The 27,713-nt window shown below is 41.5% G+C and overlaps 1 pseudogene across 1 annotated transcript; it reads right to left on the reverse strand.

Moving 5' to 3' along the window:
* Window positions 1–3,677: 3,677 nt before the first annotated feature.
* On the reverse strand, window positions 3,678–5,722 carry LOC103790035 (tropomyosin alpha-3 chain pseudogene; annotated as a pseudogene). Its single transcript, XR_616252.5, has one exon. The product of XR_616252.5 is annotated as a tropomyosin alpha-3 chain pseudogene (transcript).
* Window positions 5,723–27,713: the final 21,991 nt, after the last annotated feature.

The raw sequence follows: 27,713 nt of genomic DNA on the forward strand, positions 1-27,713 counted from the left end.
AATAGTCAAGGATGTAACAGACACCTTGATTTTCTCCCCACCATTCAGTTCATTCTTTCTGTTTTTCAGGGCCACAAAATATTTGGAGAGATTGAACTCATCTCCAAAAGAGCTCTCATTTGTCTAAGCCAGTGGTTCTCAAAGTGTGGTCTCTAAACCAGCATCATTAGCACCACCTGGAAGCTTGTTACAAATACAAATTATTGGGCACCATCTTGATCTACTAAATCAGAAACACTGGAGGTGGAGCCCAGAAATGTATGTTTTAACAAGCTTCAAAAGGATTCTGGTGTGTGCTCAAATTTAAGAACCATGGGTCTAGGCCATCTTGGTAAACTGATCTCTTACAGCTTGGTTCAGGAATGAGCACAGTATTCAACAGGGGTCAAAGAGATATGAAGGAAATTTTGCTGGGAGCTTCTGGGAAAGGTTTTTCCAGGCTTAAGGGAGTCAATAGGAAGAAACAGCCCTTCTTCTCCTGGCCTCCTTTGTGTACAGCTGTGATGCCTGAGATTCCTGAAGCCATGTTTCCTTATTAATTAAAGCAAAAACTGACGGAGCAGAAGATAATGGAGCTGAGAGACAAAAAATAAACGCAGAGCCACTGGATTAAGGGAATTCTAAATTCTGTGCTACTTCCGGATTTTCAGTAAAGTAAGCTAATCTATTTCTTCATTTCAATGAGTTTGAGTTGATTGTTTCATTGCTTGTAGTTACAAATTCTCATCTGCTACATGGTATAATCCTAAGCTTGAAACACATATATAGAGAAAAAATACTGGAAGAAAAGATATTTAACATATAAATTCTTGTTTTATCTAGGTAGAAGGGTTATAAAACAGGCTTTTTTCCATGTATTTTCCAACTTTTTAAATAATAATGACTTTATTAATCATAAAATATATTTTAAAATAATAGCTGGAGAAGGTTATTTTAAACATGTTTCTTTTAAAATAGGGCCAAGACCCACTAAAACAACAGAAGAGGTCATGAAGACAAGTGGTATGGGACCCTGGGCAGATGCAAACCAAAGGAACCAAGAATACAGAGTGCTCAGAATTAGTAGCAGTGAGGTGTTAAAGAGATAATTAACACTTATATTCCAAATAGCAGCTGAATATAAATGAGAACAGATGGGGCTCAATAGCTATGAAAAGACCTAGGGCAGCACAAAGATAAACAAGCAAATATTTAGAGAAAAGAGATTTATAATTAGGACCACTGTGCTCAATTTGTACCAGAGGTTTCATTTCCTTTAACCCTTGCTCCAACTCAGTTATTCCAGGATTCATAACAATTAGCTACCTATATTTCTAGTATATACTGCTTATTATACCCAACAAGTATTATTGCATGTTTACTATATTACATGCTTACTATATGCTGAAAACCGAATATATATCATTTAATCCTCTTTGAGGTAGGTACTATTCAGATTAAGTTGCTAAAGCTTAGAGTGGCTAGTACCTTATCCAAATTTACACATGTGGAAAATTATGAAGCTGAAATTTGAATCGTTCTAACTCTAGAACCTGCCTGCCTACCTTCATGCTGCTATGGCAACAAACAAATGTTTGTGGAATAATAAATGTCATTATACACATTAACTGACTTTATGTGATACTGTCAAAATAAACACTTCAAAGCCTTCTCACTCTTTGTTATCTGTGAAGCCTAAACACTCCTGGTCAGAGACAAATGCAATTATTGAATGGACATCCCTGATGAAAGGCAATTTAGAGCCTCTCAAAGGACAGAAGAGAGAAAATCTGAAGCTTGGAACTCTGGACAAACAGTAAGTTAGATAAATACATTTTCAGGGTTCAGAGTTAGTGAGCTCCAATGAGGGATCACCTTTCATTTCATGGACATGAAGAGAATTACCTAGAAGGGATTTAAAGAATCTCAGCCTACAACTCAAGCCTTGTTTATTGATAAGTATGACTTAAGGAGTAAATTGAACCAGATCAAGAGACGCTGAGTAAAAAGAGTATCTGTCTAAACAGGAAAGTAGCTTTAAAAATAGTGAGGCTCAGTGGGTTAGACAGATATACCATAAACCTATTCCTTCCCTGGATGCAGTTATCCCACTACCAGCTAGCTCCTTTCCAAGAGGACAGATACTGAATGTGCTCCGGATGAAACACCAACCACCAAGAGAAAAAGAGAGTGAAGTATTACGGTAACCACACGAAGCTCAGGAGGAATTAGTACATCCTGGGCCCCTACTTCCTTATTTCTAATGAGACTTGGCTGTCTTCTTCAAGGGTACCCCCAGCCTGGAGTACAGCACCAGCAAAGAAAGCGTAGCCTGAGAAGTTTTCACAGTCCCATTGTTACTACTCTGAAAAACAATATGGATGACTCAGAATACCACCAGTTCCTCTGGCTCCAGCAAAGTTAGTGCTTGAAGCCACACCACTATAATTGTCACTGAAAGCTACTTGAAGACAGAGCCTGCTCTTAGCTGAGACATGCAAAGAAAGAGCAAGGCAGAGAAGAACTTCATTTGTAGGGAAATAAAAAGGTGGCATTAAGACCCTGGGAGCCAGCTGGCTTTTAAACAATTAAGCTCACTTGGGAGAACAAAAGTTATACCTTACTGTACTTTCTACTATGACATTTCTAGCTAGGGTTTTCTGGGTTTCTGTTTGGCACTGTGTTTGGCCGTCTAGGGGGTTGGTGATCAAGAGGATTCTAGAATTATGGTGGTGGAAAGGAACAATCTAATCTACCATACTGGATTATAAATTCACAGGTACACAGACTAAGTGTGTTTTATTCACCAGCGTATACTCACCAGAATAGGGAATGAATGGATGCATGCATACTAACTTTCTAGAAATGCCTTAGAATCTCAGGTTGGAAAGTGACCTGAAAATATCTACATCTGCCTCCATAAAATTAGGGACCCCTTTTACAACAATCTTGGCAAGAGTGCATCCCATGTCAACCAGTTCACTAATCCTCTACCTCACTCTAGGAAACCTATTTCATGTTCGGATGGCTATGCATTTTTATTCACCCTTAGCCTGAACAAGAATCTTTCCTCTTTCCTGAAAATTGGAGTCACTGGTCTTCATTCTACTCTCTAGGAAGCCAAAAGTAAGTCAAGACCAAAATATCAGACCATTTTAACAAGACAGCCCTTTGCATACCAATGGTCTTGACTCTACTCCAGGTTTAATATGTCTGTTCTTTTAACAGTGTTTGATATTACTACAAGTTCCCTGGACATACAATTTCCAACATTCCTTAGATCCAATATGTGACCTAAGGAATATTAGTCTCCAAGTGTTAGCCAGTTTGGAATGGAGTAGAACTATCTGATACCTGGTCTGAATAGTCCTAATATAATTCCAGCTCAAAATGAGATAAGCATTTAGTCAGCAGAAAAGACTGCTTAAAGATTACCTATGAAAAAGCCTCCAAATGCTGAAAATTTTATTCATTCATTCATCAAGCATTTACTGAGAACCTAATACATGCCATGCACTGGACCAGATGGTGAGCATACAGAGATCAGTCCCACCACTGTAAAACTTGAGTATACTGTACAATGGAAGCTATTGAAGGGTTTCAAGAAAAGGAAAAAATATTATCATTACCTGTTTCCTTCCCCATCAAATGATCAATATGCCTAGAAACTTGTTGGTGCCTATCTTATTTTCATGACCTTTTATTTTTTTTATTTATTTTTTTTTTGGAGGGACTGGTTCTTTATTTCAAAAAGACACTTGTCAATATTCAGTATCAAAACAGTTACACTATTGATTTCTCTTTCTCCCAATCGGCCCAAAGAGACCACATAAAAGGAGAGTACATTTTAAGCCAATAAGCTCCAGGATGTACACCTAACAGACCTCCTAGAAACCTTACCAGAAAATGGGGACTGGGTAGGGAAACTTTAAAAGATCAGCAAACTGCCAGCCCACGGACTGCAGAGGCTGTCACAGCCAGATGGGGTGGCCAGGGTGCCGCAAATCCAAAGAAGCAAAGTTTCAAAATAATATAAAATTTTAAAAGTTTTGTACATAAGCTATTCAAGATTTCTCCAGCACTGACTGATACAAAGCACAATGAGATGGCACTTTTTAGAGACAGCAGCTTCAAACCCAGAGAAGGGTAATGAGATGAGTTTCATCTGGCTAAATCAGTGGCAAAAACAATCTTCTTTCTCTCAAGGAGGCAGGAAAGCAATTAAGTGGTCATCTCAACATAAGGGGCACATGATCCATTCTGTAAGCAGTTGGGAGGGAGTAGAGATGGGACAAAAATTTGGTCTCAGAGATCTTACCATCTTAATTTGGTCACTTGTAATGAAAAAATAAAAAATAGAAATAATGTTGTCCAAAGAGATCTTATAGCTGAAAACTTGAACAGCACATTTTTGTCGTTGTTGTTTGGCTAACTCCTCCTGGAATCACTTTTCTGGTTTAGCTGGTACTTTGTACAGAGCAATGAGGTTTCCCATAGTGGAGTCCTTCCCTGGGCTCTGTTTGGCTCTCAATAAGGCAGGGCCTTTTCCTCTCCTCTATGGAGAGGGCAATATGCATCAAGCTGAAAAGTCACCTTCCAAAAGTGAGAAAGGGATTAGCTTGCTGCTTCAGGGCTGTGGAATTATTTGGAATGTTTTACAAATGGTTGCTACAAAACAACAAAAAAGGTAATTAAAAAATGTGTATATCACGACATGCTTTTAAAGACATTATGCATTGTGCTCACATTCCCTTACATGTTGTTTCCAAAGGTGCTCAGCCTCTAGCCCAGCTGGAATCTCCAGGGAAGAGGCAGAGAAAGTTTGGCGAATAAGACACAGGGGAGGAGGGGGCAGCGAAAGGAGAAAGCAGCCTTCCAGTTAAAGATCAGCCCTCAGTTAAGGTCAGCTTCGGGCAGGCTGGCCTCAGGTGGAGTCAGGGTCAGAGGGAGAAGCAGCAGCAGGGTGGGACTGGGGCGTTCTACATCTCATTCAGGTCAAGCAGAGTCTGGTCCAGCATCCTTTGTGTACAGAGGTGCTCCTCTTTGGTGCATTTCAGTTTATCTTCCAAGTCATCAATTGTCTTTTCCAGCTTGGCTACCGATCTCTCAGCAAACTCAGCACGGGTCTCTGCCTCCTTGAGTTTGTCAGTAAGAATCTTGATCTCTTCCTCATATTTGTCTTCTTTTTTTGAGAGTACTTTTCTTCAGCAGCACTCAGACACTTCAGGTTCTGGTCCATCAGTCTGATCTGCTCATCCATCTCTCGGCAACGGGACTCTGCCAGCTCAGCTCGTTCCTCTGTGCGTTCCAAGTCTCCTTCAATGATCACCAACTTACGAGCCACCTCTTCATACTTCCTATCTGCCTCTTCTGCAATGTGCTTAGTTTCTTTGAGTTGGATTTCCTGGAGTTTCATCTTCTCTTCATCTTTTAAGGCCCGGTTTTCAATAACCTTCATACCTCTCTCACTCTCATCAGCAGCTTTTTCAGCTTCTTCCAGCTTTTGCAGGGCAGTGGCCAGGCGCTCCTGAGCACGGTCCAGCTCCTCTTCAACCAGCTGGATCCTACGGTTCAAGGAGGCCACCTCAGCCTCAGCCTGTTCCCGGGCCCGCCTTTCTCCCTCAACTTCTCTCTGGAGGCGCTCAGCTCGCTCCTCTGCATCATCTGCCTGCTGCTGCAGAACCTGGATCTTGCGCTTCACCACCTCGATGGTGGTGATCCCAGCCATGGTGCCCACCCAGCTGTTCATGACCTTTTAACTCCCTGGCCAAGAACCCTCATTTAGTGTGGGGTCATGGAAAAGGCATTTGCTTGGGTATCAGAACTCGATTTTAGTCTTGGTTCTGACAATAATTTGCTTTGCAACTTTAGTTTTGTTTATTCCCTATTGACTCATCTGTTCATTAAAAAGGTGGTACTAGATCTCTAAGACCTCTTCTGAAATATTTTGTTTATCCATACAGAAGCTATGTCTTTAAGCACCTTCAGATGAAAAAATGAAATCTCTTCCAGAAATGGGGTGCTCCCAATGTCATTGTTTTCCAAATGCAGCTGACTCCTCCTCTCTCTTTCCACACACAGATATCCTTCTGAAGACATTTTTCAGAGCCTCAAGGATAGAGGACATGCTTTTCTTCACCCACAATATACAATTTATTACTAAGTCCTGATGTTTCTGCCTCCAAACACATAACTGAAATTCATCCTCTTGGCTTTAACCCAAGTACTGTGCTACTTCCTCAATGGTCCTCTCACTGTCCCCTTTCCACCCTGCAATGCATTCTCTACACAAACCCAGACTGCTCTTTTTAAAACTTAAATCATGCCCCTCAACCACCTGAGAATAGTGACTTCCTACAGCAGCCAAAATAAAATGCAGGCTCCTTTTCTTAGTTTACAAGGCCTTTCCGAACTAGTCTTGCCTCCTTCTCTGTTGGCATCTTGCACCTTTCCCTCCCTTGTTCCCTATGTTCCATCCTCCCCGGGCTCTTCCTGTCCATCCCACACACCTAGCTCTTCTTATTCTAATCTCTTTGTACTACCTGTTTCCTCTACTGAGAATGTTCTTTCCCCAATCCTTGGCTGGTATCCTGCCTTCTCTTTTAGGTTTATGCTTCTACATAATCACCTTCATCAGAAGCTTCTCCTGACCACTCCGTCTAAAGAAAAATCAGCCAATCCCCACCTCTCTCTCTTCCTCCCTACGTCACATACATCCATGTATGCACATGCCATATACACATGCACCCACACAAACACATGATCATGATTATTTCTCCATGTTTATTTCTAATAAAGCACTCACCAACCTGTAATTATCTTGTTGGTTTATTTGTTTGGCATCTCTCTGCTCCACTAGAAAATGTTCTATGAAAAAAAGAATTTGGTCTGTCACTCTTCCCAGTATTTTGAAGACTATCTAGCAAATAACTGACACTTAAATGTTCATTGAATGAGTAATACAAGAACGAATGAATGAGTGAAGCAATGAATGCCACTCTCATTTCATGCCTTTTGATACTTGGATGGGGGTCAGGGAAGAAAAGGGTGAAAATAGAAAAAATAAGGGACACTGAAAAGTGATGACTGTGATGGTGAGAGTTTAAGAAAACATGACAGGGAGCAATAATCAGCCCTCAAAGTTGTACTCAACGTAAAAAAGGAAGTTCTAAATTTCTAAAAACCAGGGATGTCCAGCCAAGATATAGGCTGCCTTGTAAGTGAGTAATTCATTGGTATGTGAACTATGGATGGTAATGTTAAGACCTAGGCCGGGAAAAAGGAGCACACATAGAATTCAAGGCAGCAGCTCCATAGGGTGTGCAGAAGGAGCTGTATGGCCACCACCAGGACTGTTGCAGAAGGGATTTATGCATCCTGAGATTGGACTAGGTGTCTTTAAACAATAACCTCATGGCTAGAGCAGTCCCAGGCCAGTGAGCATGGGAACACTAAACCCCTGCTAAAGAGCTTCCTCCTCCAGTAAATATACCATGTATGTTCAATTAGTTTCTCTGCTCCAGAAGAACTGTCTCTTTGTGCTCTCAGCAATGAGATCCTGCTAATTGAAAAAACTTCATTCTATCTGCTTGAGAGGAGTGGACTAAACTAGGCTATCGAAATGTAGCACATCCCTAACTGGGGCAGGGGAGCCACAGTAGAGCAGCAGCCCAGACAGTCTAGGGAGAGGATGATGAGAAACGTGTTTCATTTCAGGCACTATTTCAGAAAGGCTAAAATTTCCAGTCTTTAGGGAATGCATTCCAGATAATGAGTCCTCTCAGTCAGGGGTAACATTTTTCCCCTTTGTCTTGGAATGATTCATTTAAACAATGATAAAAAAAAAAATAGGGCCTCTCCACGTCCTGAACCTGCTTGTAGGGAGACCAGATTTTGACTCAATTTTGCTGTTGAAAGAGGTATTCATTGGTATGTGAACTATGGATAGTTATGCTAAGACCTAGGCCAGAGAAAAGGAGCACACATCAGAATTCAAGGTAGTAGTAGCAACAACAAAAAACAGTAACAACAGAATTCCCTATGCCTCTGAGATAAAACAATAACAACAAAACACCCTATGTCTCTGTGATAACTTCTCTACCACATTGTCTTCTTTCATACAGCATTCAAAGAACAAGTGCCACTGTGATCCCATTTTACAGACTACAAAACTGAGCCCGTAGAGTTAAGAGACTTACCCAGGGTCACAAAGCTAGTAAGTGATAGAGGAAGATGGGCCTCTGGTCTGCCTCCAGAACTTGTGCTCAAGATGAAATGTGTTCACAAATCACACACACACCAAAAAAAAAAAAAAAAATCAAAATGCAGATTGAAATGCTGCAGGTCTGGGGCAGGGCCTGAGATTCTGCAATTTTAACATGTTCTATGTTAATGCTAATATGCTGGTCCATGAACCACATTTTGAGGAACAAGATTGTAGGAACGAAAGGATGGCACCTAAATGTACCCAGAAATGTTCTTAATTTCCCACTAAGGCATATAAATCACAAATAGAATAAAATGTCATTTGTTTTTTGGTTCGGTTCTCTGCCTTGGAAACATTAGGCTGTAACCTACTGCTCACCTTAGCCCAGAAAAGATTTGTCACATTGTTCGCCAACTCTGCCCCTTTTTCCTCTTAAAAAGAAACCAGCAGTTGGCAATACATAAGGAGACAAACACAATTAAACCCCAAAGAAAAAAAAAACCAACAGCCCTTCCATTTCAATTAGAATCAGCGGCTGTTGGAAATGGGCAAATTTAGAGCTGTAATACCAACGGAAACAGTGAATTCTCAATTGTGATCAAAGGCTTCATTTAGCAGGCTGAAAAGCAAGCATGAGCTTAATTGAACAAGAGAGAGATCGCCTCCAAAGCAGTCAGCCATAATCAAATAGCATTGAAAAATGTAATGCGTCAGATGGAGAGAAATTAGCCCTAGGCTCCAAATGCCCTCACCTGACCTATAGATCCCACAGCTTCAGGGGAGAAAGACCTCAGCAGTTAGCTGGTCCAACTCCCCATCTTATGTGGGAATTCACTTTAGGCCAGGAATTTCAAAATCTTTGGCTGTAGTGCACAGTTAGAAACAGATTTTACACCCAAGCCAGTGTACAGGCACCATCTATATATGAATATCTTTGTAAAGTAAAAGCTTCAAAAATAAAATGTATTTTTTCAATGTGTGAAGTACTCCAATACTTGCTCTTTTTTCATGTTTTTCAATGAAATTGATTTCAAGACCCACTAATGGGTCATGACCCATATTTTGAAAAACACTGTGTTAGACCATCCCACTAAAGTGGACAACCACCTCCTTCATCTTACAGGTAAGAGAGATAGACTTTAAACAAATGATACACAGACACATATTTAATGGCACAAATTGAAGTGAAAGTAGAAAAGGAAGAACAGGGATGTGATGGAGATGATAATGGGGGGAACTATTTTAGACCAGAACGATGGCTGGAATGAGTCAGGCAAAGCTTCTCTTGGAAGAATCTTTAAGCTGGGACTAAAGAATGAATAGAGTAGCCAGGCAAAAAAAGAAAGACGGGTATCTTTAAACATCCCTTGTTCTGGAAAATGTATGGTTATCTATGGCAACCTCACATGGTAGTAGCTGCAGCAGCAGCTGCATCTGCCCAAGCCAGGTTCATCAAGTTTTACTATTTGTCAAAGGCTGAGACAAGTGCTTTATGAGGCTACTGGAGCTTAAGGGAACTGACTGCCTGGTTTAAATCCCAGCTCCACCCTTTACAAGGTGTGTGATTTGGGGCCAGTTAGTTCAGTTGTCTCATCTGTGGAGAAGGGATTATTCATGGTGCATGCCTCATCACAGTGTTGCTAGGATTAAATCAGTTAACACAAGTTACGGGGCTTAGAACAATTCCTGGTGCATGGTAAGTACAAAATAAATTGCTAAATAAGGGGATGTGGACTTAAAATCTTCAACGACTTGCTTCAAGCAAGCACCACCTGTCTGTTGACACCAGGAAAGAAACCCATTTGCCATCCCTAAACTAGCTGGTTTCCAAGAGGTGTTTTGGTTTATTTTGTTTTTTCCATAATAGTATTATAAACCTAGTGGGACAGAGGGCTGAAGTCCTCAACTCTGCAGAGCCTTAGAGACAAAGGAGACAAGGAGAAAGGGAATGAGTCTGATTCCCTGCTCCTAATTGCCATCTCAAGCCTTGCATTCACCGCTAGTCTCTCTCCTGTCTGATATATTTCCCTCAGCACCAAGGATACAGTTGATTTCTCCAGAGAACCGTAATAATGAAATTACAGTATGTTTACTTGATGCAGAAAACCTCTGAATAGATAGTAAATTAGTGGCCTCACAATGTTGAAAAATCTTCAAGCTTTCAAGAGGCCTAAACAGATCCAAAATGCGAGGTTCAAGTCACATCAATAATTAAAATTAAATTATTGTGCTGAGCTGAAAGTCATCTCCAATATAACATTTTTAAAAATGGTTCTCCAAAGAAGAACTGTATCTTGGCTTCAAGGAGGCATCTATCATAAACCTGCAGAATCAGAGACAAAAAATGCAAGCTGTGTCCATTGTGCGCAGGCTACAGCTAACTCCCCAGGATGGGCAAGAACAGAGAGGCACAGATGGGCATACAAAAATACCCATTGCTGGGGAGAGGCAATAAAAATGAGGAGCAAGCCTAATATTGTAGGTTTACTGTTTACATCCATCTTCTCAATTCATCCACTCACTGTCTCTGCAAGGTAGGCAAGGCAGATTTTCAGTTCCATTATGCAGATGAGGAAACTGAGGCTTTATATGGTATAGTGGCTGGAGTCAAGACACATGGCCAGTAAGTGGTGCAGATGGGATGAATATTCATCCTGGAGTAAAGGAAAGATAGGGAGAATGGAAAGAAATAGAAAAAAAGGAAATTGGCATGCCTGTCTTAATAGCAGAATATGATATAAAATTTAAACACAAAAGACATGGCTTGAAACAATTCAGCAAATTCACACAAAAATAGTAGTTTTTAAAATCATGCTTGTGCCTATGCACTCTTGGAAGATGTTTATGATGTTCTTACACTGCTATTGGCATAACAATTTACCATGGGCTAAAGACCTGTCTAAACACTTTACATGAATTAATAATTATCCATTGAATCCTTTTAAAAAACTTTACAAGGTAGAAGTTGCCACTCTATAGTTGAGAACCCCAAGTCCAAAGAAGTAGATTATTTGTGAAACACACACAGCAAGTGAGTCTAGGTCTGAGAGCCAAGCCCAAACGTTTAGTCACTTAAGCATGCTGTCTTCCTAGAGACCTGATGGAAAGCGGTGAGCATTAGTTGCACTAAGCTGTAGCAAATGGATGAAACCATACGAACCAAGGATTAAACTGAATGCACACAGTTCCTGTGCGCCCTAGCAGACCCCCTTATTGAGCTAATGAAATGGTAACTTCTGTTATTTACTTGACAAATATTTGTTAAGCACTATGTGTCAAGCCCTGTGCGAACACTGGGATTATAGCAGTAAGTACATAAATAAAAGTCTCTGCCCTCATGAAACTTTCACAGGGTACAGGAGCAGATAAAAAACAAAACAAGTAATATAAATATTATGTTAGCTGGTACCAAGTGCTGCAGAGAAAATTTAAGCAGGAATGGGAGACAGGAAGCAATTTTTTAAAAAGGATAACCAGGAAAGGCCTCACTTAAAACTGTGATCTTTGGGTAATGTCTTAAAGCAGATGATGCAGTGAGCTGTGTTGATATCTATGGAAAGAACATTCTAGATAAAAAGAGAGCAAAAGCAAAGCCTCTGCAGTGAGAACAATACAGAAGAGCAGGTAGCTGGAATGGAGTTTTGTAGGAAATGAGGTCAGAGGCCACAAGGCCAGGAGATGTGGGGCCCAAGGGGCTATTATTAAGACTTGGACTGTGTGGGAGATGGGAGCCATTGGAGGTTTCGCAGAGGAGTGACAAGATCTAAGATCCAACTCACCTTTATATGATATCTCTGGCTGCCATTTAGACAACAGACTCAGTGGGCAAGGGTGGGAGTAGGGAGGCCAGTAGGGAAGTGAGGTGATGGCAGCTCATTACTAATAATTATTACAAATACGAGCATGGTTCTTTACTTTCTACCAGTCCCTTCATATAAATTATTTCACTTAATCTCCATTTAGATAAAGAAACTGAGGCTACAGCTTGTTGAAGTGACTAGCTATCTGGCTTGCTTAAGATCTCTCAGCAAGTTAGTGGCAAAGCTGAATCTTAAATCTGGAGTGTTTATTTCTATGCAGTTCTCAAGTCCCCTTTGATCTTCACCTCTACCCAATTGCCTTGGCTCTCTGACATCTGTGTGTTCAGATGATATCCAACTGACCACAGAGCCTGACTATAAATATCACTGATAAGTATCTGGTAACCAGCAGACAGGTGGCAGAACCCACACATCACATGGAATAGAATCCAATGAAAGGAAAAGTCATCACTGAGTTCTGTCCTCATGAGGGCATGAGCCTCCTGAACAATGCACAACAGGAAGGGAGGGCAGGGGGCTCTTAGAATGTCAACTGATGTTTATTCAGCACTTCTGTGTGCTCAGAACAATATTACATGCCATTTGAGAGACAGAAAGGAAGAAAATACTCGGTTGTCAAGGAGATTATAATTCAGTGGGGAAAGAAGACCCACACCTAGGGGTAGGAAAGACAATGCAGCTGAGCAGATGAGGTGTCACACACAGACAGTGCTCAGGGTTTCAGAACTTCTGGATCATTTCAAAAGGTAGTCACCAAATTCTATAATCTGAGTGTTTCTAACCATCTCAGGAAACGCTTCAAATGTCGCTTTTAGTCTCGGTATGCCATACAGCCTTAGAGGGTCTATTTTTACTTTCCACATTGGTTTGCTCCTTTGAGGGTCCCAAACATACATGCCACAAGAAGAGGGACTTTAATCATGAAGGCCAAGAAGTCCAAGCCAAGCAAGCCTTCTTATAAGATGGCCAATAAGGAATTTAAAACGTCCAAGCTAGGAAGGTGTCTACTGGCTGTCTAGTCCAGGGATCAGGAAGCTATGGCCCACAGGCTGGCCTCTTGTTTCATAAACAGTTTTATTAAGACAACCATGCCCTTTTGTTGACATATTGTCTATGGCTGCTTTCATGCTACAACAGCAGAGATCAGTCATTGTAGCAAAGACTGCATGGCCCTCAAGGCCTAAAATAATTCTCTGGTCGTTTAGAAAACATTTGGTGACCCATGTTCTAGTTCAACTCCTTTATTCTGGAGGTATGAAAACAGGCCCAGCAAGAAAATTGCCCAGAGTTATTGGATGAGTTTAAGTGCTGTCCAGCCTAGAATAGGAAAAGTAATGTAAGAATTGGTCATTCTTCATTCATTTGGTTATTCACTCAACAACTTTTTTAACATCACTGTGGACTAGGCACTGGGTAAGAATACTGTAGTGCATAATATAGATAAAGCTTCTGCCCTTAGCATTCCTGTTTGAGAAAGGAGGAGAAGGACATTTTAAAAAGTGAAGAAAATAACTATAAAGCACGCTGACTGCTATAAAAGAAACTAACAGAGGGATGGGACAGGATGCAGCTTGGGGAAGAGAGGGAAATATTTTAGACAGGGAATCAGGAAAGAGCTTTCTGAGAAGGTGACGTTTGAACTGGGCTTTAAGTAATAAAAGCCATGAAGAGTATGTGGAAGGGCATTCATGCACAGGGAATAGGAACTGCAAAGTCTCTGAGGCAGCAACAAGCTTGGCATGTGCAGGGAACAGCAAGAAGGTGAACATGTACAGAAAAGTGTGAAACAGACAAGACTCTTATGAAGTAAGGGCAGAGGTGAGCCAGTGCCTGCAGGTATGGCAACTATCTCCTGAGAATATTTTCACACCAGTTACATTGTCACCATTATTTTCATCATCCCCATAGTGAGGTTCTAAAAAGCCCAAGAAGAGAACATGTGGTACCTGTATTTGCATGCTATAGAAAGCAGTGCTAGGTTAATTATAAAATTCTTAGCTATAGCCATGTTGTAGTTCCCTCCTAGCCCAGGGATGCATAGCGCTTTCAGTGATTGTAAGGGCATATTTCACCTTCTTCAGACACCCAGACAGGGAGCCCACTAGTTAGTCATTTGGAGTAGTCTATACCTGGATTTGAATCCTGACTCTTCCTGACCTTGCACAAGTAGTTTGTGTGTTTCTGAGCCTTCAGTAAATTGAGGTAATTGATTCCTGAGTTGTGAGAAGAATTAGATAAGACAATGTGGGTACAGCTTAGCCTTTTCTCAGTGCCTGGTACATACTCAACAATTTGTTAAGTATGTATTATTAGTCGGATACACACTGGTAGAACTTGCCAATGCATCTCAGTTTTTGTGTGCCAAAGACACAGAAATTTCTCACTGCTGTCAAGTTGTCAAATGCGTGGGTAGAAAAACCAAATTCCAGAGAAGCCAAATGACCAGCCCAAGGCACTTAAGAAGAGTCACACAATGACTCAGGCCTTCAATCCCCAGCCCAGCTGCTCACTACATTTCACCAACACAGCAGTCTCAGTTATACTTTCACCACTGACCTCTAAGCAAACACTACTGTATTTTGAAATCAAGGGTGGGAAGGGACCAAAGAAGTACTTTGAACAGCCCTGCAGAATTCAAGAGTTCTTATAATGTGCCTGCTATATGTTATGGATACAAAGATGAATGTTCCATACTCATTGTACCATTGAGGAATTCCCAGGTTTGTGGAGAAGACAGTTATACAATTATAATCTTGAGGGTAATTTGCCTAGCAAATAAAATAATTTACTCAGCTCGAGGAGTCAGGGACAGGAACCAGAGAGAAAGTGACACCTGGGCTGACTTTTGAAAGGCATTGAGTAAACCAGAAGGCGATTGGCTTGGCTGAGCAGAGGGTGATAAGACTGAAAAGCACAGCTAATGGAGGGCCTGAACCCCTGAACCAAGGAGCTTGGACTTGATGGGCAAAAAGCAGGCAAGGTCATCCTAGGTGCAGGCTACAAGGATGTGAGGGAGCAGGACCAGACACAGAACAACCAGTTCTGAGCCTACATTGCAAGTCCAGGCAAGAAGCAACAAAGACCTGAGCTATAACCAAAAGGGAAGGGAAGAAAAGAAGACACCGATTCTGGAGCCTCTGGTGAGGAGAATCTGCACCATGTAGTGACAAAGTGGGATGCTAAGACAAGGAAGAGAGAGACGGGGCAGCTGCTCAATTGGGTCTGCCTTTCACCAAGCAGGAAAATCCAGAGAAAGGGCAGGTGGGAGCAGGGAAAGAAGGTTGAGTTCATCACAGAAAAAGAAGCAGTTGAAAATGGTGCTTTTCAATGGTGTTTTTTTTTCCTTCTTTCTTGGTGATAATGCTTTCAAACTTCTGTGACACACACACACAAAAAAGAAAAAGAAAAAAAGAAAAAAATCAGACATGCCCCAGGTGAAGGGGAGGAAGGAACAGAGGCCATTCCTCTCCTTACAGACCCCAGAGAAATGACAGCCATTCAGCACCTTTGTTCTTTGATCTGATACAGTGGAGTCTGAGTTTTTTTTGTTTTTTTTTTTTTAATTTATTTATTTATTTATTGCATTTTAGGTTTTGGGGTACATATGCAGAACATGCAAGACATTTGCAGAGGTACACACATAGCAGTTTGTTTTGCTGCCTTCCTCCCCTTCACCCGCATTTGGCATTTCTCCCCAGGCTATCAATCCCCAGCTCCCCCCGCCCACTGTCCCTCCCCTCTTCCCCCCAGTAGACCCCAGTGTTTGGTACTCCCCTTTCTGTGTCCATGTGTTCTCTTTTTTCATCACCCACCTATGAGTGAGAATATGCGGTATTTCATTTTCTGTTCTTGTGTCAGTTTGCTGAGAATAATGTTCACCAGATTCATCCATGTCCCTACAAATGACACAAACTCATTATTTTTGATTGCTGCATAATATTCCATGGTGTATATGTGCCACATTTTCCCAATCCAGTCTATCATCGATGGGCATTTGGGTTGGTTCCAGGTCTTTGCTATTGTGAACAGTGCTGCAATGCAACATTCGTGTGCATGTGTCCTTATATTAGAATGATTTATAGTCCTTTGGATATAAACCCAGTAATGGGATTGCTGGGTTAATTGGAATTTCTAATTCTAAGGCCTTGAGGAATCACCACACTGTCTTCCACAATGGTTGAATTAATTTACACTCCCACCAACAGTGTAAAAGTGTTCCTATTTCTCCACATCCTCTCCAGCATCTGTTGTCTCCAGAATTTTTAATGATTGCCATTCTAACTGGTGTGAGATGGTATCTCAATGTGGTTTTGATTTCCATCTCTCTAATGACCAGTGATGATGAGCATTTTTTCATATGTTTGTTGGCCTCATGTATGTCTTCTTTTGTAAAGTGTCTGTTCATGTCCTTTGCCCATTTTTGAATGGGCTTGTTAATTTTTTTTCCCTGTAAATCTGTTTTAGTTATTTGTAAATTCTGGATATCAGCCCTTTGTCAGATGGGTAAACTGCAAAAATTTTTTCCCATTCTGTTGCTTGCTGATTCACTCTAGTGACTGTTTCTTTTGCCGTGCAGAAGCTGTGGAGTTTGACTAGGTCCCATTTGTCTATTTTGGCTTTTGTTACCAATGCTTTTGGTGTTTTGGTCATGAAGTCCCTGCCTACTCTTATGTCCTGAATGGTTTTGCCTAGATTTTCTTCTAGGGTTTTTATGGTGCTGGGTCTTACGTTTAAGTCTTTAATCCATCTGGAGTTAATTTTAGTGTAAGGTGTCAGCAAGGGGTCCAGTTTCTGCTTTCTGTACATGGCTAGCCAGTGTTCCCAACACCATTTTTTAAACAAAGAATCCTTTCCCCATTGCCTGCTTTTCTCAGGTTTATCAAAGATTATAGGGTTGTAGATAGGTTGTGTTGCCTCTGATGCCTCTGTTTTGTTCCATTGGTCTATATCTCTGTTTTGATAACAGTACCATGCTGTTTTGATTACTATAGCCTTGTAGTATACTTTGAAATCCGGTAGTGTAATGCCCCCCCCGCTGTGTTCTTTTTGCTTAGAATTGACTTGGCTATGCGGGCTCTCTTTTGGTTCCATATGAAGTTCATGGTGGTTTTTTCCAGTTCTGTGAAGAAAGTCAATGGTAGCTTGATGGGGATAGCGTTGATTCTGTAAATTACTTTGGGCAGTATAGCCATTTTCATGATATTGATTCTTCCTAACCATGAACATGGAATGTTTCTCCATCTGTTTGTGTCCTCTCTTATTTCGCCGAACAGCGGTTTGTAGTTTTCCTTGAAGAGGTCCCTTACGTTCCTTGTGGGTTGTATTCCTCTGTATTTTATTCTTTTTTTTTAGCAATTGTGAATGGCAGTTCCTTCTTCATTTGGCTTTCTTTAAGTCTGTTATTGGTGTAGAGGAATGCTTGTGATTTTTGCACATTGATTTTATATCCTGAGACTTTGCTGAAGTTGCTTATCAGTTTCAGGAGTTTTTGGGCTGAGGCGATGAGGTCTTCTAGGTATACTATCATGTTGTCTGCAAATAGTGACAATTTGGCTTCCACCTTTCCTATTTGAATACCCTTTATTTTTTGTTCTTGTCTGATTGCTCTGGCTAGAACTTCCAGTACTATATTGAATAGGAGTGGTGAAAGAGAACATCCTTGTCTAGTCCTGAATTTCAAAGGGAATGCTTTCAGTTTTTGCCCATTCAGTATGATATTGGCTGTTGGTTTGTCGTAAATAGCTTTTATTACTTTGAGATACGTTCCACCGTTACCGAGTTTATTGAGGGTTTTTAGCATAAAGGGCTGTTGAATTTTGTCGAATGCCTTCTCTGCGTCAATTGAGATAATCATGTGGTTTTTGTTTTTGGTTCTGTTTATGTGGTGAATCACGTTGATAGACTTGTGTATGTTGAACCAGCCTTGCATCCCCGGAATAAATCCTACTTGATCATGATGGATAAGTTTTTTGATTTGCTCTTGCAATCGGCTTGCCAGTATTTTATTGAAGATTTTTGCATCTATGTTCATCGTGGATATTGGCCTGAAGTTTTCTTTTCTTGTTGGGTCTTTGCTGGGATTTGGTATCAGGATGATATTGGTCTCATAAAATGATTTGGGTAGGATTCCTTCTTTTTGGATTATTTGAAATAGTTTCAGAAGAAATGGTACCAGCTCCTCTTTGTGTGTCTGGAAGAATTCGGCTGTGAACCCATTGGACCTGGGCTTTTTTTGTGTGGTAGGCTCTTAATTGCTGCCTCGACTTCTGACCTTGTTATTGGTCTATTCATAGTTTCAGCTTCCTCCTGGTTTAGGCTTGGGAGGACACAGGAGTCCAGGAATTTATCCGTTTCTTCCAGGTTAACTAGTTTATGTGCAGAGAGTTGTTTGTAATATTCTCCGATGATGGTTTGAATTTCTGTGGAATCTGTGGTGATTTCCCCTTTATCATTTTTTATTGCATCTATTTGGTTGTTCTCTCTTTTCTTTTTAATCAATCTGGCTAGTGGTCTATTTTGTTGATCTTTTCAAAAAACCAGCTCTTGGATTTATTGATTGTTTGAAGGGTTATTCGTGTCCCTATCTCCTTCAGTTCAGCTCTGATCTTAGTTATTTCTTGCCTTCTGCTAGGTTTTGAGTTTTTTTTATCTTGCTCCTCTAGCTCTTTCAATTTTGACGATAGGGTGTCAATTTTGGATCTCTCCATTCTCCTCATATGGGCACTTATTGCTATATATTTTCCTCTAGAGACTGCTTTAAATGTGTCCCAGAGATTCTGGCGTGTTGTGTCTTCGTTCTCGTTGGTTTCGAAGAACTTCTTTATTTCTGCCTTCATTTCATTGTTTACCCAGTCAACATTCAAGAGCCAGTTGTTCAGTTTCTATGAAGCTGTGCGGTTCTAGGTTGGTTTCTGAATTCTAAGTTCTAACTTGATTGCACTATGGTCTAAGAGACTGTTTGTTATTATATCAGTTGTTTTGCATTTGCTGAGGAGTGCTTTACTTCCAATGATGTGGTCAATTTTAGAGTAGGTGTGATGTGGTGCTGAGAAGAATGTATATTCTGTGGATTTGGGGTGGAGAGTTCTGTAAATGTCTATCAGGTTTGCTTGCTCCAGGTCTGAGTTCAAGCCCTGAATATCCTTGTTGATTTTCTGTCTGGTTGATGTGTCTAATAATGACAGTGGAGTGTTAAAGTCTCCCACTATTATTGTGTGGGAGTCTAAGTCTCTTTGTAAGTCATTAAGAACTTGCCTTATGTATCTGGGTGCTCCTGTATTGGGTCCATATATGTTTAGGATCGTTAGCTCTTCTTGTTGTATCGATCCTTTTACCATTATGTAATGGCCTTCTTAGTCTCTTTTGATCTTTGTTGCTCTAAAGTCTATTTTATCAGAGATGAGAATTGCAACTCCTGCTTTTTTTTTGCTCTCCATTTGCTTGGTAAATCTTCCTCCATCCCTTTATTTTGAGCGTTTGTCTATCCTTGCATATGAGATGGGTTTCCTGGATACAGCACAATGATGGGTTTTGGATTTTTATTCAATTTGCCAATCTGTGTCTTTTGATTGGTGCGTTTAGTTCATTTACATTTAGGGTTAATATTGTTATGTGTGAATTTGATACTGCCATTTTGATGCTAGCTGGCTGTTTTGCCCGTTAGTTGTTGTAGATTGTTCATTATGTTGATGCTCTTTAGCATTTAGTGTGATTTTGGAATGGCTGGTACTGTTTGTTCCTTTCTATGTGTAGTGCCTCTTTCAGAAGCTCTTGTAAAGCAGGCCTGGTGGTGACCAAATCTCTGAGTACTTGCTTGTTTGCAAAGGATTTTATTTTTTTTTTCCACTTACAAAGCTCAGTTTGGCTGGATATGAAATTCTGGGTTTAAAGTTTTTTTTTTTAAGGTTGTTGAATATTGGCCTTCACTCTCTTCTGGCTTGTAGTGTTTCTGCCGAGAGATCTGCTGTGAGTCTGATGGGCTTCCCTTTGTGGGTGACCCGACCTTTCTCTCTGGCTGCCCTTAGTATTTTCTCCTTTATTTCAACCTTGTTGAATCTGATGATTATGTGCCTTGGGGTTGCTCTTCTTGCGGAATATCTTTGTGGTGTTTTCTGTATTTCCTGCATTTGAGTGTTGGCCTGTCTTGCTAGGTGGGGGAAATTTTCCTGGATAATGTCCTGAAGAGTGTTTTCCAACTTGGATTCATTCTCTTCCTCATATTCTGGTACACCTATCAAACGTAGGTTAAGTCTCTTCACATAGTCCCACATTTCTTGGAGACTTTGTTCATTCCTTTTTGCGCTTTTTTCTCTGATCTTGGTTTCTCATTTTATTTCATTAAGTTGATCTTCGACTTCAGATATTCTTTCTTCTGCTTAGTCAATTCGGCTGTTGAAACTTGTGCATGCTTCGTGAAGTTCTCGTATTGTGTTTTTCAGCTCCTTTAATTCATTCATATTCCTCTCTACGTTATCCATTCTTGTTATCATTTCCTCAAATCTTTTTTCATATCTTTTTTCAAGGTTCTTAGTTTCTTTGCATTGATTTAAAACGTGTTCTTTTAGCTCACAAAATTTCTCATTATCCACCTTCTGAAGTCTAATTTCATCATTTCGTCACAGTCATTCTTTGTCCAGCTTTGTTCCCTTGCTGATGAGGAGTTTTGGTCCTTTCTAGGAGGCGAGGTGTTCTGGTTTCGGGTGTTTTCCTCCTTTTTGCACTGGTTTCTTCCCATCTTTGTGGATTTGTCCACCTGTCATCTGTGTAGTTGCTGACTTTTCGATTGGGTCTCTGAGTGGATGCCCAGATTGTTGATGATGAAGTATTTCTGTTACTTGGTTTTCCTTCTACCAGTCTATCCCCTCCACTGTACGACTGCTCTGGTCCACTCCGGGCCCTGCTTGTCTGGGGTGCACCTATAACAGCTGCGGAACAGTGAGGGATGCCACCAGTTTCTTTTTCTGCTATCTTTGTTTCTGAATGATGCCTGCCAAATGTCAGTCTTTTGGATATAGAGGGGTCAGGGAGCTGCTTGAGGAGACAGTCTGTATTTTATAGGAGCTCAATTGCTGAGCTGTGAGCTCTGTTGTTCATTCAGGGCTTTTAGGCTGCTACATTTAATTCTGCTGCAGCAGAACTCATAAAAAAAAACCCTTTTTTCCTCAGATGCTCTGTCTCGGGGGGGTTGGGGCTTTCTTTGTGAGTGTTTGTTGTGCTGTCCTGCCCAGCTAGGAGGCAGTCTAGTCAGTATTTGCCTGCTGAGGCTCTGCCCTGCTGGTGTGAGGTTCGACCTCTTTCTGCAGGCTCTGCCCTGCTGCTCTGGTCTCCGCCCTGCTGCCATGGGCTACGCCCTGTGGAGGAGTCTCTCTGTTGTAGCAGGTTGCCTTGGCAATGGCTGGCTGCATCAGCAATGGGCGTGTACCTCAGTAGGGGCTGATTGCCTCGGTAATGGTGGACGGCCCTCCCCCATGGAGCTGCACCATCCTGGGTTCAGCTGTGCCCTCAGGGAACCTCTCCACCCGGAGCATTTGGAATTGCTGTTTTGTTTGTCCCACTGCACTACACCAATCGCTGTTTCCCTGAAATTTCCTGGCTTAGCTCACTGTCCAAGTCCCGTTCAGTCTCAAGTTCAGCCCTCTCACGTCTCAGATTGCCGGTTAAACAGTGCGCTTTGTGCGGAGTGCTGTGTAGCACCGCTGCGCTACAGCGCTGGCCACCGGCTGCACCGGCTGGTGGCTGCACAAGCCAAAGCCTCTGCCCAGCGTCCTGTGTCTCTTTTATACCTGAAAATTTCCCCATTCTGTGGGCAACAAAGATCCGTCTGGAAATGTGGCCCTGACTCACCCTCTCTGTGCATTCACCGAGAGCTTCAATCCTGGGTTGTTCTCACCGCGCCATCTTGAGTCCCCTCGGAGCCTGAGTTTTTAAGACCAGGAGAATGCAGTTTGAAAAATTACTGCTGTAAAGAAAAAACAGATAATCCCATTAAAAAGTGGGCAACTGATATGAATAGATATTTCTCAAAAGAAGATATACAAATGCCAAAAAATATGAACAGATCTTCAAAATCACTAATCACTAGGAAAATGCAAATTAAAACCACAATGAAATACCACCTCACTCCCACCAGAATGACCATTATTAAAAAGTCAAAAATCAATAGATGTGGGCATAGAGGTGGATGTGGTGAATACGGGATACTTATACACTGCTGGTGGGATTGTAAATTAGTACAACTGGAAAACAGAGATTTTTCAAGGAAGTAAAAGCTGGTCTAACATTCCATCCAGCAATTTCACTACTGGGTATCTAGCCAAAGGAAAATAAGTCATGATATCAAAAAGATACCAGTACACATATGTTTATTGCAGCACAATTGCAAAGATATGGAACCAGTCTAAGTGCCCATCAACTGATGAGTGGATAAAGAAAATGTGGACCAGGTGTGGTGGCTCACACCTGCAATCCCAGCACTTTGGGAGGTCAGGGAAGGCAGATTGCTGGAGTTCAAGACCAGCCTGGGAAACATGGTGAAACCCCATCTCTACCAAAAATACAAAAAAAAATTAGTCATGTGTGGTGGCATGCACCTGTAGTCCCAGCTACTCAGAAGGCTGAAGTGGGAGGATGGATCCCTTGGGCTCAGGAGGCAGAGGTTGCAGTGAGCTGCAATTGCACCACTGCACTCCAGCCTGGGTGACAGAGCAAGGCCCTGTCTCAAAAAACAGAAAGAAAGAAAAAAAATATGTGGTGATATTCAGCCACACAGAAGAATAAAATAATGTCTTTTGCAACAATCTGGAGCTAGCAGCTATTATTCTGAGTGAGTAACTCAGGAATGGATAACCAAATACCACATGTTCTCACTTACAAGTAAGAGCTAAGCTATGGGTACACAAAGGCAAACAGAGTGATATAATGGACACTGAAGTCTCAAGCAGGGGTTGGAAAGTGGGTGAGAGATAAAAACTACATAATGGGTACCAGGTACACTACTCAGGTGACAGGTGCACTAAAATCTTCGACTTCATCACCATACAAATCATCTATGAAACCAAAAACCACTTGTACCCTTAAAGCTTTTGAAATGTTTAAAAAGGAAAAGTAATCTTGTGGTATGTGAGCCCACAGGAGGCCTCAGAGGAAACGGCCAGGAGCTCCAAGGGCAATTGCAGCAAATCCAAACTAGAACCAGGGCTTTGGGTATATCTTCCACCCTCTACTACCCAAGAGCATATTGTCCATCTTCCATCCTGCCTCACAAAATTACGAAAGTGATAAGACTCAAATTTAAATTACAAAAGAGGCCAGAGCCTGGCCCTCTCTGCCCATCCCTGTAATGATTCTGTTCCTGAACAGGATCGTACCAGCCTTTCCCTTCTACTCTCCCATGCCCACCTTGTTAACTGAAACCACCTCAGAACCCGCAGCAGCCTGGACCCTTCCACTGGCCTAGCCAGCCCCAGTACAGAGAGCATGAAAGCTGCTGCCATGTCTCTGCTACTGCTATACCAGCCTGCCTTTCTGTTTTCCCTGGGCCTGATTATTTTAAGCTGCCTCTGAGGCCCCACTGGGCTGGGCCCAGTGTTATCTCCTATGCACAGTCACTGCCTTGTTAAAAGGCAATCAGAGGAGCTGACTTTAATAAATGTTAACACCCTCAATGTGAAGTCTGGCAATTAAAACTCCTTCCCAGGATCTCTGAAACAGGCCTATGGAAAATCCCCCATCTTAATAAGTTTCTATCATCAGAGGATGCTGAGAGAAAGCAGGGATAAGGAGGAGGCATTAAAACTTTCAAAAGGGAGGGAAGCAACCAAGAAAGGCACCTTCCTCCATTTCTCATCCCTCCCTCTGAGGATCCCATTCCAGGCCAATTTCATCCAACCAGCCTGAGAAGCAAACACACATGGTCAGGAAGGCCTTAGGGGTCATCTTGTTCAGTGGTGTTTAGATTTTTGATGCATTAGACTCACCTGGAGGGCTCTTTAAAACAAAGATTGCCAGGGTTTAATTTCTGATTCAGTGGGTCTGGGGTAGGGCCTGAGAATTTGCATGTCTAGCAAGTACTCAAGTGCTGCCACCACTAATGGTCCAGGGACCACAGCTTGAGAACCACTAATCTAGCCCAATACTGTCATATTACAGATGAGGAAACTGAGGCCCAAAGAGATAGGAATTTGCTCAAGATCTCCTATCTAGTCAATGCACGCCATTTGAAAGGATCAAAGCAAATCTCTTGAGAGCAATTTTCAAATGTATGTTTTAAATTCTTTTTTCTCTATAGAATTTAAAACATTGTGTTTATTAACAGTCATCATCACCATTGTCATCATTATCCTGAAATGAGATCCTTGAAGCCAAAGGAAGAAATAGTCAGTAGTTGGCATGCCAAGTAACAGACAGCCTGCCTCATCAATACACAGGAGGCCAAATAAGAAAAGAGTTCTCCTAAGTGAGTTCTTTGACAAGATTTCCTTTCTTTCTTCTTCCTTTAGATCAGATTAGAGGCAGGTTAGATTAGATTTAGGTCCAGATTGGATTTCAGGGCCCTTAGACATCACTTAGTTCCCTGATCACCCAAACAGAAACACATGCCATCATATTATTCTTATCACTTCTCAGTGTCTGAAATACATACTTGTTTTCTTGCTTCCCAACAATCTCCTCCGCTAAAACCCATGTTCATGAGAGCATGGATGTTCTTGGAACAGTGCCTGACACTTACAGGTTTCTAATAAGTATTTGTTGATTAATTATCTTAACTGAGTGAGAGCCATGTTAGCTTGGAAAGGATTCATTAATCTGATGAATTTATTGACACTTGGCAGGGATTTGAGTCTTGAGGCCATATGGTGAGAAAGATGTGATCAGGTAGAAGGCAGAAAGGTTACTCTGGCACCAAGATCCCAAGAAGCAGCAGAAAAAGAAAAAAAAAAAGAGGGAACAACACTCACTGGGCTAGGTGGCGGTGGGGGTGGGGGTGGAGGGAAGAAGAGAGGAGGGATATGGGGGCAGGGAGGATGGGGAGGGATAACAGCAGGAAAAATGCCTGATGTAGGTGACAGGGAAGATGTGGGGGATGGAGACAGCAAACCACCATGGCATGTATGTACCTATGCAACAATCCTATGCAGGATGTGCACATGTACCCCAGAGCCCAAAGTACAATTTTTTTTTAAGTTGCTAAAATAGAAAAGAGATTCTAAGGGCCAGTCCCAGCCACTGTCCCTTACCCCTGCAACACACACACACAAGCCCTCACACATATTTTCACACATGCCCCACACTCTGTCTTCCAAGAAAAACAGCTTAGCAGCTGAGCTATCCAAATCACACCACAAAGATCCCAGACAGGAGGAAAGATCATTCATTATAATTATCGTGTAGGAGCTTCCATAGGGCACCCTGCTAAGAGCAGGGAAGCAAAACGGATCAGAACAGACAGCTTATTAAATTATCTAGTACATCAACTCAATGAGCACTTCCAAATGGTTTTCTTTTTTTTCCTATCTACGAGTTTTTAATATTTACTTTCCTTCTCCTATTTAGAATTCCCCTTAGGTGTTTGGATCACTGTGCTCCTTCTGCCAGTTTCTGTCTCTTATCAACCACCTTCCTGAATCATTCACATAGTTTGGGAGATACAGCAAGAGTCACACTGCAGACTGGACCCATCTTTTGAAGTTAGAGGAATCATGTTTGAGTCTTGGTTCTTCTGTGTGATCCTGGGCATGCTATAAATTTGCCTGAGCTGTGGATTCCTCAAAGGTAAAATAAGGGGGATAGCACAACTCAGTTTGTGGTAGAGATTAGAGGGGATGATGTATAACAGCCCACCTTCCAATCTGCCAAAAGAGGAACAAGTGTGAGCTACCAGGACCATGTCAGATGGATTTTTGGTCTTTGTCTAAGGCACAAAGTCATTTGGCAAGTGCTAGGAAAAGGTCCTTGCCTCCAGACAGCTCTACAAAAATGCACTACAGAAGAGCTTTTCAATTTCATGAGTGAATATCCACCTTAAAAATGCAAATAGATGGGTGAAAGAATGCATCTTACTACCTTCCAGTGATCCTAACTTTAGTGTGAATCTAATTAAAAGTATTCCTTTTCATTAAAGAATGAATCTTCTGGTAGAGTTTAGGCAAGCCAGAAGGAAATGTTTTAGCCTGGGAATAGTACAAAAGCAACTTTGTGGGGAGGGGCAAGTTGCACCCCTTAGAATCTGGGTGGCCGTGAGAAGTGAAATTCTCTAAGCTCCAGTTTCCTCATCTGTAAAATAAGGGTAATACTATCTACCTAGAATCATTATTAGAATTAAATAAGATAAAGTATGAACCACTTAGCATGAGCATGGCACAGAAAAGAACTTAGTGAAACTTAACTACCACTACAGTTACTAAAAGTGGTACCTTTATTATAATATTTATTTTTGTTACTACTACTACTACTAGCTGTCAATAAGCAGCATATGGCCCTCTGAACCTTGTTTGGAAAGATGCCCATCTTTCCAAGCCTCTTTTGTATCATTAATCTATTGCTGTTTAACAAAGCACCTCAAACTTGATGGCCTAAAACAATCACCACTTATCTTGCTCATGAATCTATAATTTAGGCAGGATCTAGGGGAGTGGCTTACCTCTGCTATATATGGCATCAGTTGGGGCAGCTTATCTGAAGATTAGAGGATCTACTTTCAATGTTGCTCACTTACACTGCTTTAAAAAAAAATGGTGCTGCCTCTTGGCTGGGAACTCAGCCAGGGATGTGGGTTTCAGATCCTCTGAATGAGTTGGTTGGGCTTCTAAACAGCATGGTGACTGAGTTGCAAGAGGGAGCTTCTCAAGAGAATAAAAGAACATGGCATTTTTATGACTTAGCCTCAGAAGTCACATTATGTCCTTTCCTCTGTACTCTGTTTGCCCAGGCAGTCACAAAGATGCACCCAGATTCAAGGGGAGGGGACATAGATCCTACCTCTTCATGTGGGAGTGTTAAGACTCTAGAAAAACATGTAGTATGAAAAATATTGTTGCAGCCTTCTTTAGAAAATATAATCTGCCATACCTTTCAGGAAAGTCTTCCTGAATTCTTCACCCTCACCAGTTACATGACCTCCCTTGGTGTCCAACTTTGTTGTAGCACTCACATTATCCTGGAATGTTCAGCACTGTCTTTTTATTTTTCCAGTATCCAAACTAAATGGCATGGAGATGGTGGCAGAAAAAGGAAATAGAGATGCTTTACAATTTAATCTTAACATCATGGTTGAATACAGACAGCTTTGGAATATAATTATATTCATTTAGAACCTTTTTTTCTTTTTTTTAATTTTTTATTGGATTTTAGGTTTTGGGGTACATGAGCAGAGCATGCAAGACAGTTGCGTAGGAACACACATGGCAGTGTGCTTTTCTTTCCTTCTCCCCTTCACCCACACTTGGCATTTCTCCCCAGGCTATCCCTCCCCACCTCCCCCTCCCACTGGCCCTCCCCTTTTCCCCCCAATAGACCCCAGTGTTTAGTACTCCCCTTTCTGTGTCCATGTGTTCTCATTTTTCATCACCCGCCTATGAGTGAGAATATGCCGTGTTTCATTTTCTGTTCTTGTGTCAGTTTGCTGAGGATGATGTTCTCCAGATTCATCCATGTTCCTACAAAGGACACGAACTCATCATTTTTGATTGCTGCATAATATTCCATGGTGC

Source organism: Callithrix jacchus, chromosome 2 (assembly GCF_049354715.1).
Source record: "Callithrix jacchus isolate 240 chromosome 2, calJac240_pri, whole genome shotgun sequence".
NCBI classification, from domain to species: domain Eukaryota; kingdom Metazoa; phylum Chordata; class Mammalia; order Primates; family Cebidae; genus Callithrix; species Callithrix jacchus.